This window comes from Mycteria americana, chromosome 2 (assembly GCF_035582795.1).
Source record: "Mycteria americana isolate JAX WOST 10 ecotype Jacksonville Zoo and Gardens chromosome 2, USCA_MyAme_1.0, whole genome shotgun sequence".
Lineage (NCBI taxonomy): Eukaryota > Metazoa > Chordata > Aves > Ciconiiformes > Ciconiidae > Mycteria > Mycteria americana.
Window position 1 is genome coordinate 59,859,944 of NC_134366.1, and position 14,729 is coordinate 59,874,672.

The 14,729-nt window shown below is 41.4% G+C and overlaps 1 long non-coding RNA gene across 1 annotated transcript; it reads right to left on the bottom strand.

Annotated features, from left to right (window-relative positions):
- Window positions 1-1,689: 1,689 nt before the first annotated feature.
- LOC142405721 (uncharacterized) lies at window positions 1,690-7,420 on the bottom strand. Its single transcript, XR_012774291.1, has 4 exons — window positions 6,913-7,420; window positions 5,153-5,384; window positions 2,113-2,185; window positions 1,690-1,888 (listed from the first exon to the last, which is right to left on the bottom strand). It is a non-coding gene; the product is annotated as an uncharacterized LOC142405721 (long non-coding RNA).
- Between the last annotated feature and the right edge of the window lie 7,309 nt (window positions 7,421-14,729).

Consider the following 14,729-nt stretch of genomic DNA (forward strand, 5'->3'; position numbering starts at 1 on the left):
GCCTGTTTGTTGCTTTTATAACAGGACTCTGCTGAAACATTTTCAAGACATTATTTTCTTGTCTGCTGAAAACCAGAGTTAATGTCAATAATTGGCTCTGGAGAGATGCTTCAGTTCTGTTTCATTTTGTTTAGGTAGGCTCTTCTCAACAGGGTGGCAGCGAAGCGGAGATGCCAGCAGTGCCTGTTTGTATACCCCTCAGAGCGGATCAACCACAGGAGCGAATATCAGAGCAAATAAGAGCAAGGGATTTCTGGCTTTTACACTTCCTGCTGGGTTTTGAGTGCAGCAGGAGCTGGGATCTCTGAATTTCAGAGAAAGTAATAGTCAGTTCTGTGAGAGGCCACTGTGAGAGGGCATGAAATTGGCACTTAGAACCGCAGTGTCACTTCACAGCCCCGCTCTTCTTTCATGCTCTAGTTTTATGCTACTTTACCCAGTGTTGTAACTTGGAGATTTGCATGTATATATCTTGATTGAAAGGTAGAGTGTGATTTATACATCTTTATTGAGTTTTATGACACTTTTCCAGGTCTTCCTTTCACACATAACAGTATGTTTCAAAACTTTTCACCACCACCACTATTTCTAGGAAGCCCTGGGAGCGTTTACATGAGCAAATATAAACATGTGACTGCTTTGTAAGATTGTGGCCTAGATGTTTTATATTTGAAGTTTGTAAGGTGACCCTCTAGTCAAATGAATACCAAAACGAAAAAAGTAGCATTGGGGGAAAAAATATTTATCTGCCGCGGTTGTGCTAGACTTGACTGCAACTTCCTGTATATTCGTTGAACTGGTGCTTTTATACAATGAGACCAGTAGCTCCAGCTCTTCCATGTGGAGTACAAATGAAGGTAACAACTGCAGGTAATAGCTTTACCTCCTAGCAGTGGCTGCACCTACCACTTCTAAGGCATTCTGCCTTCCATGTAAATGGTTGTGTGCTGCTTGTTTTGTGCTCTTTCGCCCACTCCTCTCTGGGCTACAAGTTTTTGCAGAGCCAAAGAGACTCTGAGCTTAAAAACAAACAAAAATGCTCCTTGAGAAAAATGTTTCCAAGCCCTACCAGGTTTGTTTGTCTCAAGTTATCACACTACAGTAAAAAGGATACACTTTTAGCATTAAGTAGTACATCAACTTTTGCTAATTAATACCATGAACCTGCATGTTTCAGTTATTATATTTGAAGCTGATCAATTCTATACAAATTCAGTGCTATCGACATTTGCATTATTTCAGGCTGATTGTGTATGACCAATATGGTATTTAAAGCAAAGGTGATTACTTTGAAAATTAAGGAGACATCAATTGTCCAAAACCTTTCTTAATTTCAATGGGCTTTGTACGTACACTGCTAAATGGACAAAAGTATGCACATTTCATCTCAATATTATTAAGAAAGAAATTTTTTACAGTGAGAACAATCAATCACTGGAACAACCTCCCCAGGTATGTGGTGGAGTCCCCACAACTGGAGGTTTTCAAGGTGTGGCTGGACATGGTGCTAGGTGAAGTACCTAAAGGTTGGACCAGATGATCTTCTGAGGTCCCTTCCAACCTGGGCTGTTCTATGATTAAAGAAATACTTTCAGTTGCAATACATGGAAACTTTTGGCTTATTAAATCATTTTCAGATCTTATCTCATGAACAGTTAGGATTCATTTATTATTGTTTTCAAAATGACATACAAAATAACTAATATTTCCCACGTTAGACAGCCTTTTTCACAATGTATACATTAAAGCTTTAGAATATATTGAAATACTTTGCACTGATGTAAGTTTTATTTAAATTATGAATGATAAAATAGACTTTTGCAAGCATAACATAGCAACAGCTTTTATGATCAGTAAGTTCTTTATCTTCTACTTGGACTCTCCAGTGCTGTTAGGGGGGAGGAAAAAAAATCAAACCTTTACATTAGTCCATTATTCTCAGACTACTGGTGACGGTTATTTAGAAATAGATCCATGTATTTTAAGTACATCTAGTTTTAGCACATCACTGCTACAAAATGCTATGCACTGACACCCCCCTCCTTCTGCATTCTTCAACATGAACAAAGTTATGCTCAAAAACATATTCTAGACATTTTGAAGGAGACTTACCCAAAGGGCAACAGTAAAATGTTTAAAAAGTAAAAGCTCTTGTAAAAGGGTAGGGTTATTTTCCTTGCGGTTCCTAGGACATAAAGGAGAATAAAAAATAAAGCATAGCCTTTCCTGAGGATGCAAGAACCCATGAAATAATTAAGTAACCTTATCATCAGTTACATATAGAAAGGTTGTTAACCTTAAATTTTTCATTAGATAATCAATCAGAACTGTGCTCTTCAACATACATATAAAGAGCACAGTTCTGATTATTATATATAGGTATATCTATGAACATATCTATGAACCTATTTTCTTTCCTCAAAGCTGGTTTCTGCTTCATTTGGCCAGGTCCAGTAAGGAGAGTAACCTGAGCCAAAGGGTGTTGATGGTTCTGGAACTCTGACAGTACTTAATCCTATAGATTCTTGCTGTAAAGAGCCACCCTGGTGTTTTGGCAAATGCTTTCTGTTGTATTTGGCAAGGTTTCTTAGTTTCCTTCTTTGTGCTTGGATCTCAGCATCAGCTGCAATATATGCAAAGGTTTTCAATCTGTTTTTTCAGTTCTGATTCTCCTTCTAAGCTAGCATTCTTCTAAAGCACTTCTGAATAATTCTAGAGGGTTAAAAATTATTTAATTAGCAGGTTAGCATATACAGCAGAACAGGAGGGTTTTTTTTTTTGCAAAGCCTTCTCACCAGTGCTAGTGTGGCAGGTTTCAAATTAAAGCCTGCTCTTCAACTCAATGATCTACAATTCTGCATTGCTTGCTGACAGTGGAATGAGTGGATCGGTTAATACTACTGTTTGGTGTATAAATTTACTTTTTAATCCGTTTTTGAACTGCAGCAGCACAAGTAACAGTAAATATATATAAAGATACATTCGCGTGCACATATATACATACATAAACACACATATATACACGTATATGTGTATAAATATATTTATCTCACAGTGCCCCGTATCAGGCTCTGTATCAACCTCTTCAGGAAGAGCACATTTGGCCATTGTAGAGCATTTAGCAATTTATTTTAGCAAAGAATCCAAATTTTGGGAGTTAATACTTTTAAGTTTGGATTTCAAGTACAAATGGCAATCAAAGATGCAGGATCAAACTGTTTGATTTGTTATGTAATTTACACACCATGTTGTCCAGCTATAAGTGTGCAAAAAGGTTAAAAAGATGTCTCTGGATTGTTGCATTCTAAAATGCACCCATCAGCAGCAGTTCATTTTCCTCTGAGTTAGCAACACTCTCGGCCCTCCTGGTCAGGGCAGTAGGAGCAGCTTTGGAGTACCAGTGCAAGTGCTGACAGTAGTCAGGAGCAGCTATCAACTGCTGACCACCAGCAGAAGTTCAGTTCCTCTAGCATAAGACAGTAAGTTTAAATATTTGCAGCCATTAATTCCTTGCAGAAACTGAGCTGTTGCCATGGGCGCTGTGGTTGTATTGTCATTAGCAATGGCTGTGTGCAGTACCAGCTCATCTGAGTGCTAACTTCGTCCAGATCAGAAGTAGGCACGTGACTACGTGCTCCTGACTTGGCCAGAACACAAGATCCAGTGAGCAGCCTGTCTGTTTTTTATGCTGGAAAACAAATGCTGTCATAAACACATTCTCTGTGCATGTGTTAAATCTGTCAGGTTGTGCGTTTTGCTTTTTTAACACATTTGAAGTGGCAATGTAAACTCTGGATCAGCAGCTCATGGCTCTAGTGTTTTCTTAAGTGCTGCTCAGACCTGTAATGCTGGATTTACTGTGTCCCTGAACCACAGCTTTAAGAGCTCACTCAGGACCCAGATGAGTCAAAGAAGAAGATGTGAGAAATGCAAATACACATTTCAAAACTAGAAAAAAATAAAGCTATGGTATTTTCAACTCAGTTCAGCTAAGTCAGGTTAGAACAGTCATGAAGACAAGGTAACAGGTTTTTAACTTTCCCAAGCAATATGGAGAGGATGTGCATCTTTGAGTGCTTCTAGTATGGTCTAAGACAACATGGATCCTTAATTCCAGTGCTGTGCTACACAGGTTTTATCAATAGTAGCACCCTCTGCAGTTCTCAGTATGGAAATTGTCAGTGTCTGGTCAAGTGACTATAGTGCTGGATAGAATAATGTATTAAAAAAATTATCAGATATGGCCTTCTCTGTGCAATGGAAAACCAGTAGGTTTAGATTCCCTGTTTTCATAAATCTCATTTGATTGAAACTTGATTTTCCTAGAGGCACAGGATACCACCACAAAAACCGTAAGCTGGCATGTACAAAGCTCTTAAAACTAAATTTTCTAAGGTAATTTTTTTTTTTTTTTTACTCCCCAAAAGAAAAATGTTATTTGGAATTGCTGATTATTTCTTCAGCTTACGGTTAACATAAGGCACTACGTAAAAGCAAATTATATGCCGTGTCTCTTAATCACTCCTCCTTGTTGCCGTGTGCTTTGTTGCAGTATAACAGACTATAGGCACAGCTGGAAAAGTTTAGAGAGCTGCTGATAGGGTTTGTTACAGTCATTTTAAGAATATGAAAATAGATGGATATCTCTTTTTCCATATTCTTGGGATCTTTCCACAATTTCTATCATCACATAGCTCCCCACCATAATTTCCAGCTTATTTTTGTTTTTTCCATTAGCTGCAGTAGCTGTGACTTGCATACTTACTTGCCAGTACAAACAAACCTTTCTTACACAGCACTTGAAAAATTACAGAAAACTGGCTATGTGATTTTACAGCAATTTAGAAAAACCTGTTCTCTAAAAACAGAAATGAGTTTTTGATCTCTTCTTCAGCAGAGTGCACTCCTCTGATGACAATACAACTGTGTGTACTCCATTACTTCGTCTTACATGACTTCACTAACCTGATGTTACAGTATAAATAATGGATATCCCCTATGTATCTGGCATGTATGAGCGCTACCTTTTTAACTGGATACACACTAGTGTGTATAGAAATGTTTTATTACCACAGCAGCTCTTTTCCTGTGTCCTATTAAATTAATTTGAAAATTGCAGAATATTTAACTAAAAGTAAAATACCTATCTTACCTTCAAACTGCAATGTAAGCTTGTGTGTTAACATTGCTAGTATATCTGTGGTTGCGTGGCACGGCGTATTCCGCTGTTGAATCCCCACATTGCAAGTCACGAATTAAGTTCTCCAAGTCTTTTTTTTTAATTTAATTTTATTTTTTTTCTCCAAATGAAACAACTGCCGTGGTTTCCCAACTTCCTGTTTGAATTCTGATGCCAGATGCAGACTTCCCCTGCTTATGATACACTGTAAAAAAAAGGAATTCAGTTAGCTAGCCAAACTCTTTTCCAATGTTTATCTCAACCCAGCTAGCAATTTGTAATGTACTTAAAACATGGTATCACAGTAACAGATACCTAGTTCTTCTGTGTAGTACAAGGTTTGCTTTCATTATTTTACAACTAATGACCTCCATGGTATTAACAGGGTATACAGAGTAGTGACTCTGTCTAAACACCTCAGTCACAATCTCACCCATGTTTAGCTCTTCAGTCAAAGCCATTATGGTCTCTAATCATAGCATGAAATGTATTAATTATGAAATATTGCCTTCTAGCTTTAGAAGGTTGCAACAGGAGAAACTGTACAGGCAGAAAGAGTCAGAGGAATGAAACCATATAACAGAATGCTTATTACAAAGGCTAACAGAAAAGAGAGATGGAACCTATTTCCATCCATATGTGATGTAATGGGGGTGCACCATCACCAGCAAGCTCAAGCACGGACTTCTCAGCCCTGCTCTGGGAGACAGAAGAGTGAGGCACTGCTGATGACAACAACAGAAGTTTGTAGCTGTAGTAACAGGGCAGCCAAGTTGTGGCATGCGATGGGGAGCTAAGTTACAAGTCTCCCAGGTTAGTTAGTTGTGATGCCGAAACAGCTAATGCAGTCTTGATTGTAACAATACTGAATTATGTTACTCCATTATTTTGTCATTACTTTTCTTTCATAATGGTTGCCATTTTGCAAGCCTGAGGTGACCTTCTCTTTTTAATCAACAAATGCTTTCTAGTAGCACAGCTGAACCTGAAGCTGGGTTAACCTGCCTACCGTTTAGCTATTCAAGCCATAGAGGTCTGTGGCTGACTAGCCAACTATGGTTCCCATATTGCCCATGGAGAGAAATAAGCATTTTCAGGATGAGTCATCTGATGTTTTTTAAGTATGTGTTGTAGGGTAAGAAAGATTGCACTCTAGGAATGCCTGTCCGGTCAGAGGAGAGCTGCTCTCACTGACCTAAGGAACAGTGCATAGGGTAGCTCCTCAACAGTGGTACACGTAACCAGGATGCATTTCATTATTCTTAGAACTATTTTTAGCCAGGCTTAAGCGTACTCAAAAACATGCAAGGGCCTGATTACAATCTGGTAATATGCATCTGTCATGTTCATGGAAAGAAGTTTCTCTTGGCAAGTGTTTAAAAAACTTCAGAGGCAAACAACATGGGTGTGGGCAAGGGCCAGAGACTCAGAAAGCCTTTGAACTTTTCACATCATTGTAACTGCATCAAGGATCAGTACAGAAGCACTGCTTCAAGCACAAAATGTTATTGTTACTGTGACGCTTCTTGCTCTGACGGTCATTATACCTCATATTCTGTTACACAGTTAGAAGAAGCACACTCACACTTGCATTCAACAAGTAAATAAAATAGAAAATACCCACATTAATAAGCAGACTGAGTTAACATCACTGGACCAAACTCTGGAAATGAACTAATTATTCAGTACTTGTTCTCAATGCCATAATAAATTTCCAAAACTGAATTGTTCACCTGAGTTTCCTTTGTACAGCACTGTTGTACGTCAGACATGAACTGGTCCAGATGAAGATAAAGGCATTGGCAGCATGCACGTAGCAACTGTGTCATCCCATGATACTCTGATTTTTAACAGCAGAGTAGATGCTTCATACCAGACCATAGCAGGAACATTTATTCTTAGTAAATGCATGTGCAGCTGCTGATGATCTTTGATGAAGTTTTACTGCATACTGCAATAGACTTTTAATTACATTACTGTTGATCGATGCCAGTTTTCCAAGGACACATTCATAATCTGGCAAGGGATGTGAAAGGCAGCCAAAAAGGTTTCTAGAAGTACATAAAGAGCAAAAGGAAGACTAGGGAAAATGTGGCCCCTCTGCTAAATGCAGCTGGTGACACAGGACACAAACAAGGCTGAGATACTCAAGGCCTTCCTCACCTCAGACTTTACTGGTAAGACCAGGCTTCAGAAATCCCAGGTGCCCGAGACCAGAGGAGAGGTCTGTAGCAAGGAAGACATACTCGTCCTTGGTGGAGGAGGACCTGGTTAGGGCGCATTTAAACACAGTGGACATACATAAGACCATGGGCCTGGAGGGGCTGCACACATGAGCATGGAGGGAGCTGGCAGACGTCAGTGTGATGAAGGGGCTGGAGCATCTCACATATGCGGAAAGGCTGAGAGAGCAGGGACTGTTCAGCCTGGAAAAGAGAAGGCTCGGGGGGGGGTCACATCAATGTATGGATGTCTGAAGGGAGGGAATGGAGAAGCAGGAGCCAGGCTCTTCTCAGCAGAGCCTGCTGATAGGACAGGAGGCCATGGGCACAAATGAGAAACCTCAAATTCCATCTGAACACAAGAAAACACTTTTACTGTGAGATTGGTCAAACACTGGCACAGGTTGCCCAGAGAGGATGAATATCTGTCTTCCATCCTTGAAGATATTCAACACGATTGGGCTCTAGGTGGCCCTGCTTTGAGCAGGGGGTTGGATTAGATGATCTGAAGAGGTCTCTTCCCACCTCAACCATTCTATGATTCTGTAATACAAAGTTTTGAGTAGCTGAAAAGTATTACTATACATGCTAACCATTTTGCTGGTCTCCTCACTTATTTTGCGTTTTAAAAATGTGGCTATTTCCAGTATTTGAAGCTCTAATCCATGCCATATTTTCTCCTTGCAAGTTAATTCCAGCTCAACAATTCCATTGCAGCAACACATATCACGTAACAAATATCAAGTATCTTTGAAACGTTTTACTTTGTGCATCCAACCCACCTGTAGCCATTCCACAGCACTGTGCTGCATCCACCAAGCAGGTATTTGACACCTTAGGAAAAAAAATGGCACTGACTCAGCAATAAGGTTGAACTTGTCCAGTCCCTACCTGTCAGAATAGAAGTGGCTAAGGATCCAGCAGCCCTTTTGACTTGAACAAAAGCTCTGTGTATTACTTGGGGAATTCAAGCCACAATTTAGTACAATAGTTCTGTGGTTGAAAAGAGTCGAGTGAGTTGAAAATGTATTATATACATATTACACATTTCTCAAAGGTACATATTTTTTCCTCATATATTATGGCCTTTCCTGCATTGTGAAATGAAAGGTCTTGCCCCAAATTCCCAGATTAGTGAAAGACTCACAGCCATAACTTTCAACTTTTTAACACCCAGATCACTTGTCTAGGGTTTAGGATGTTCACTTTGGACTATCTGTGTTAAAGCTTTGGACTTTTTTTTTAAGGTTTATTTTTATTTATGGCTTCAAAATGCTAAACTTTTAATACAGAAATCCTCTACTGTCCAAAACATGTATCAGTTTCACAGGTTCAAAATCACTGCTGTATGTCTTCAGTAACTCAAAAGATTTGTCATAGATTGTATTAATTTGATTATTTTTTTTTACAAGACAGATCTAGTATGTGCTAAGGGTTTTTTTTACAAATGCTTCCATGGACTGTAACAGAAACCAAAAGTGGTTCATAAGTTGTATGAGGTGTTTGGCTCAGATTTGTATTTGCTGAAGGCAGCATACCAAAGTCTCTGAGAAGGAATATAACTTTCCTTGAATTAAATACAGAAATAGCTACGTACAGTGTGGCAAACATTTATTTTGATAGACTCAGGGGGACATCATGCTCTTGTGGTTTTGAAACAAAACTTCAACCCTAAGATTAAGAATATAAACAGTGGCCAGGGTTGTGTTCCCCATAGAAATCCCATAGGTGGCATCACAACGTAAGTTTAATTACATTTCAGCTGCCTTTAATTTAGAAGGAATGCAACTGGTTTGGGATTTTTTTTTCCAATTTTTTTTAAAAGCTTTTTTTTTCTACAGCTTCAGCTCTATCTTCTGGGCCACTTCATTCTCAAAATCAAATCTGCACAGGCCTGTTAAGTCTCTCTCGCTTTGCATAAATCTACTTTCTCCTGCAGATGCCCATCAGGAAGTATTCAGGACTGCCCCAAGAATGTAATTCTCCAGTACATAAACTGGCATGTCACTTTTGAATGGTTTTTGAGAAGCATACCTAACATCAAGGACACATATGAATGTATTAAATTTTTGGCATGGAAATGAGCCTAATCCATAATGATAATTTTTGTCACTAGCAATCCACAAAGTTCATTTAACTGGGTATTTCAAGAGGCTAATCAGACATAGACATAAATACAGACACACACACACACTCTCAAGGTTTCAACCCTTGTGAGCAAAGAAGTGAGTATTTTTAAGATTCTTGGAAAACCCTGATTGTTCAAGGAACTCGTGCACAGACATGAAAATATAGCAAATTACAGTAAATTCAGCATTATTGCCTTAATTCAGAAGACAATGACTTCAGAGGGCAATATAACTCAGAGGGAAAACCAGCAAATGAGGTAACCAAGTTACAGCTGGAGATGCCACTGGAGAAGACCAGAAAGGACAAGAGAAGCTAAACCTTCCACAGCATGTTTGGCAATGTCGCAAGCTGCTGGACCATTTGTCTATCATTCAGGAAACACATTATGTACATTAACATCTGAATAATAACCAGCAGATGTCAGCACCATTTTTTCTCTGATATCGGGGCCCTCCGCAAGGGGAGGACTGGGAAGACTGGCGAGGAGCCCAGGTACACGTGGTCCAGCCCCAGTTCACAAAGCGCACATCCCACCCCTGCTGATGACCATCAGGGCACAGTGCCCCTCGCTCCAGTTATGGCATCATTGAATTGTTTGACGTGCAACCACCTGGGCACAATGTATATAAGCTGCTGTTGAAAAGAAAAAAGGATGCAAGTTGAGGCAGGAACGTCCTTGGGCTGAGCCTCAACTACATGCCTCACCCGACCCTCTGCTTCTCCCTTGCCACCCTCCGTGTGGTTTCTGGGGCTCCCTGCACTGGCTGCAGTGTGAGTGGATCATTTTCTGTTGTGCCAGCTCTGAAACACCCCAGCTACATGCACATTGAGTCTCGGATTAAAGCAGAGCCCAGTATTGCTCCCACCTGTTCTTCAGGCACATTCTCCAGAGAAGGTTTCTCCTCTCAGGGACCTCTGACCCAGCTTCTGGAGACCTCAGACTGCACACCCCCAGTGTTATGGACTGCAGCTCAGACCCCTCATGGACATGGGATAGGTGAGCAGAAGCTTGTCATACAAGCACAAATAGTATATTTTTATTTAGCAGTATGGTGGGAAGGGAAGAAAAAAAATTTAAAAAAAAAAAAAAATCACCGTTGCAGGGTTTATTGCCTGGCTCAGGGCTTGTCACCAACATAGTATTTCCAGCACAGCTCATCCCTCCTATCTCAGCTACGTCTGCTTATAGGGTTTGTGAATTCCTCTGTCTAAAACTGCCTGTGCAAATCTTTGCCTAATTCCTTTAAAAATCCACCTCCTTCTACCCGCAGAGAGGGAACAGGGCTAGCCTCACCAGCTAAACATCTTCTAATAGTAACATCACTGTAATCGGAAGTTTTATGGCTGCAGATTTCCCAAAGAGAAATCTGTATTTCTCAGCATGATGCAAATACTCCATCTACAGCATGAAAATCTGGCCAGCAAAAACAAGGAGATCTAACAATGTTTAGTCACAAAGTAGTACAAAGCAAAAGTTACTCAAATAACAAGAGTTCTCATGGACAGTTACCACTTCTCTTCCACCTACTCCAAAACCAGACAAAGTGGATAGAAAGTGTGAAACCCACACCAATACTTTCAGGTATTCCTATGAGAATTGACCTCATTGCCCCAGAGGTACATGTGGCTTAGGGCAACAGAAACAGTAGCAATCACACAGAAGCATCTGCTCTGAGCAAATGTCTTTTTTTTTTTTTTTTTTTAAAAATACATCCTTTTGCTAAGTTCTGCTCCCCCAGGAGCCTTGAACTATTAAGAGGTCTTCATTGCTGCTGTTGTTGTTCTGGGTCATCCCCTCCTCCCCCAAACTAAAGCATTCAGAATTGTACGTGCACTTTTTTGAAAAATTTTTATTAGAATATTTTAGATTTTTTTATATAAGTATTTCACATTTTTATTTTTTAGAAGAATAATATTTTGGAATAATTTTTATCAGAAAGCCTCTGGTCCAAGCTAATATACCCGATAAAGAAGAGAAATGGTATCAGAAGAATCTGGTGGCAGAGGTCTTGCTTGCAATAGGGACCTCTGCTCTGCCCAAGGAGACGCGGTCCCCTGGCACCCCGGGCCCCGTCAGTGCAGCGGCAGCAGCCAGCTCGGCCTTGTGCCTGAGGGGCCCTGGAGAGGCTCCCCTGTGGCACTGCCTGCTCCCGCAGACCCCGGCATCCAGGGACCCCAGCTCCTCTTCGCACTCCTCACTTCTGCAGGGACCTGCTCAAACCTGCATCTGGTCAAGGCCACATTCAGCAAAATCCAGGTCTTTCCAAACACATCCCAGAAAGAGAAAGCGAGTGCAAGGCGCAGCCCCCTGCCCTCACAGGCAGACATTTTGGAAATTCGCCCGCAGCAGCAGCCATCCCTCATGCAGTTTTTAACAGGGAGCTCCCATTCCTCCTTCAAAACACCACTCCAGCTGAGGTGAAATGCACCTGCATTGCCTGACCACAGCGAGCATCCTGCCCTGTTAGCTGGACTTTCAGCCTGTTACCAGGCTAGATCTTTTTGCAGGAATCGGTCAGTAATCGTTCCCACAGAGTCTGCCCAGCACAGTCCTACGCTTGCTACCGGCTCACTTCTCTCGTTACTTTCTGGCACTGGGGCTCAGACATCCTCTGCAGATTCCCAGAGGCGCGTACCAGCACCCAGAACGTGAGGCCTCTGGAGGCCCGGCGGCGGGTGGCACTGCCACTCAGCCCAGTGGCAACCCTCCAAAGATGGTGGACGGAGCAGCTCGGTCAGCGGGAGAGGCCTTTGCCTGCCCGCACCGGGATGAAGGGCTCATGCCCCCGGATGCTGGGAACCCTCGCCCACCGAAACGCGGGAAGGCAGGTCCCGAGCCTGTGCAGCCACCTCACACACCTCCCCTCAGCTAAAGTGCTCGCGTTCATTTCAAAGCCGGCTTTCTGCCCAAACCGCACTTGTTGCTTCTGAATCTCATTGGCCCTGACCCAAGCGTTGGTTTTGTATGATCCCACGCCGAATGCACAGGTGGTCACATTTCAACCTCTTTTTGTGCCAAGGTTACCATTGCCCTTGAGCAGCAGCAGCCAAGCAGGTGAATCTATGCTGGCTAACCTTTATGCATGTGTGTTCATAAATCATGATGTTGTTGTATTAAGTCCCAGCCCTCAAGGACTTCAGTTATGATACTGGCTTTTCTCTACAATACTACCTGACAGCTTTTCTTCCATTAACAAGATTGGTTAATAGACTTGCACTTTTCACATCATTAATAACATTAATAAGATCAGTCCCAACAGCTACCTTAAAATGAGCTCTTATTCCAAAACAAGCAAGACAAGACAGAGTAGATTCAGCTGTACTGCTCACGCTCTGCCTTCCATCTCTGCTAACACATGGTGCTACATGTAGGACTGTTGTTGACCAGCCCACCTTTACACTTTGAGCTCCACTAAGGATCATGTGCAGCCACTGTAGCATTAATTAAACAGAACTTTATCACATGCATGGCCAATGCTTTCAAAGGTAACTACCTGTTTTGGGATAAGTAATGCCCTTGCAACCCTAATTCTCTGCCCCGATCAGGAGAGGAGACTGTTCTGAGAGCTCTGAAAAGCTCGCAATTCAGTCCTCAGTCTCTAGCATAGTATGGGATGCCAGTCCTGTGGCAGATGGATGGCGTCGCGTGTATTTGCTATGCAAGATGACTTAATAAATTAAGTTGTTAAGGGCAATTGTCCTTCATGACCTAGAAATGATTTCACAATGCATGTTCCAGAACTAGGTCCTTATGTGCCAAAGATAGTATCCCACAGAGGCTCCAATAGCATCTTTTCTGCATCACCTTTCCTAAAAGGCGATGCTGCTGGCATACCACATGCGTGACAGTACAGCTAACAAGCCCAGTCCACAAGAGACAGTCTTCCACATCTCTCTGTGGAGACTGGAAACTGCAGGGGAACTTCTCACCCCTTTCACTGTTCTTCTGCAAAGAACAACTAAAGATCTACAGTGCTTCTCTGTAATCTCTCTTCTGCTACTCATTTATTAATACTACTTGACTATGTCTGAGTTGGTGTCTTAGCATTTTTCCACCCATCCATAACTGTGCATTCTTCTTCAGTTATTCATACAACAGCTGCTCTAACGCCAGTTAGATGTAGGCCAGTTGAGAACCACTGAGCAGCAGACTACCGCAATCACACCACGAAGACTGCCACACCCCAAATCTCACTGTAGCCCTTTCATTCACTATAATCAATGCACTACACCATGCTGAGTACAGCTGAGTTACCTAAAGCCACGGATGTCTTCCTTGGCAAGTCTCCATCTCATACCCACACAGCAAATGGATAGCAATACTGCTTTATAGACTTCTTGCTTCACTCAAAATTTAGTATCTTTTTCACTTCCAACGGATTGTAAGCCAAAATGACCCCGACGCTGATAATACAATTAATCAGATCTTTCTCCAGAAATGTCTGTGCCCGATGGCTTTCAATCATACATACGCACTGTCAGCTGTTCCATACTCAGCTTACTTGGTGCAGCTCGATGCATAAAATACCCACCAGTCTCACAGTCTTTAAGATACTCACCCACATTATATGCTAGGATTAGCAAGAACTGCTATTACTCCCATTTAATGGGCAAGCAGCCAAAATAAAATAAGAACAATAGTTGCAAAGATACTCAAGGCCACCATCTTCCCCCGATTTTATAATAAGGTGCTCTTCAACATACTACTAGGTATTACACAGTAGTATGTTGAAGAAGTATTACTAGGTATACCACTGTGTTAATAAATAGTAGTTTCTGTGGATTTAGAAGATGAGCACCCAGCCCACATTCATGTTCCTGATATCTGCAGACCTACACTCTTCTCAAACATGCAGGGCAGTACTGTAAGCACACACTGCATACACCCCCTCTAACTCAGTATGTTAAACTCAGACAAATTCAAAGCAAAAAGAACTGTGTCATACACCTTCTGGGATCTGGTACCGAAGTAAAACAAGACACAGTCACAACTGCAGCTTGCCTGTCAAGTCAGAACAGCTGAAATGAGATATGTAGGCACTAAAGCAAGGTGTTAGGTCAGACTTTAAATGCAGCACCACAAAGTTCTGCTTCATTCATTAATATCCTCAATTTGCCCTTTTCACATACATTTTGCAGAGGAAGGAGTGAAAATTCTTCTGACCTTTAAAACAAGCCATGCACATTTTCTGAAATTT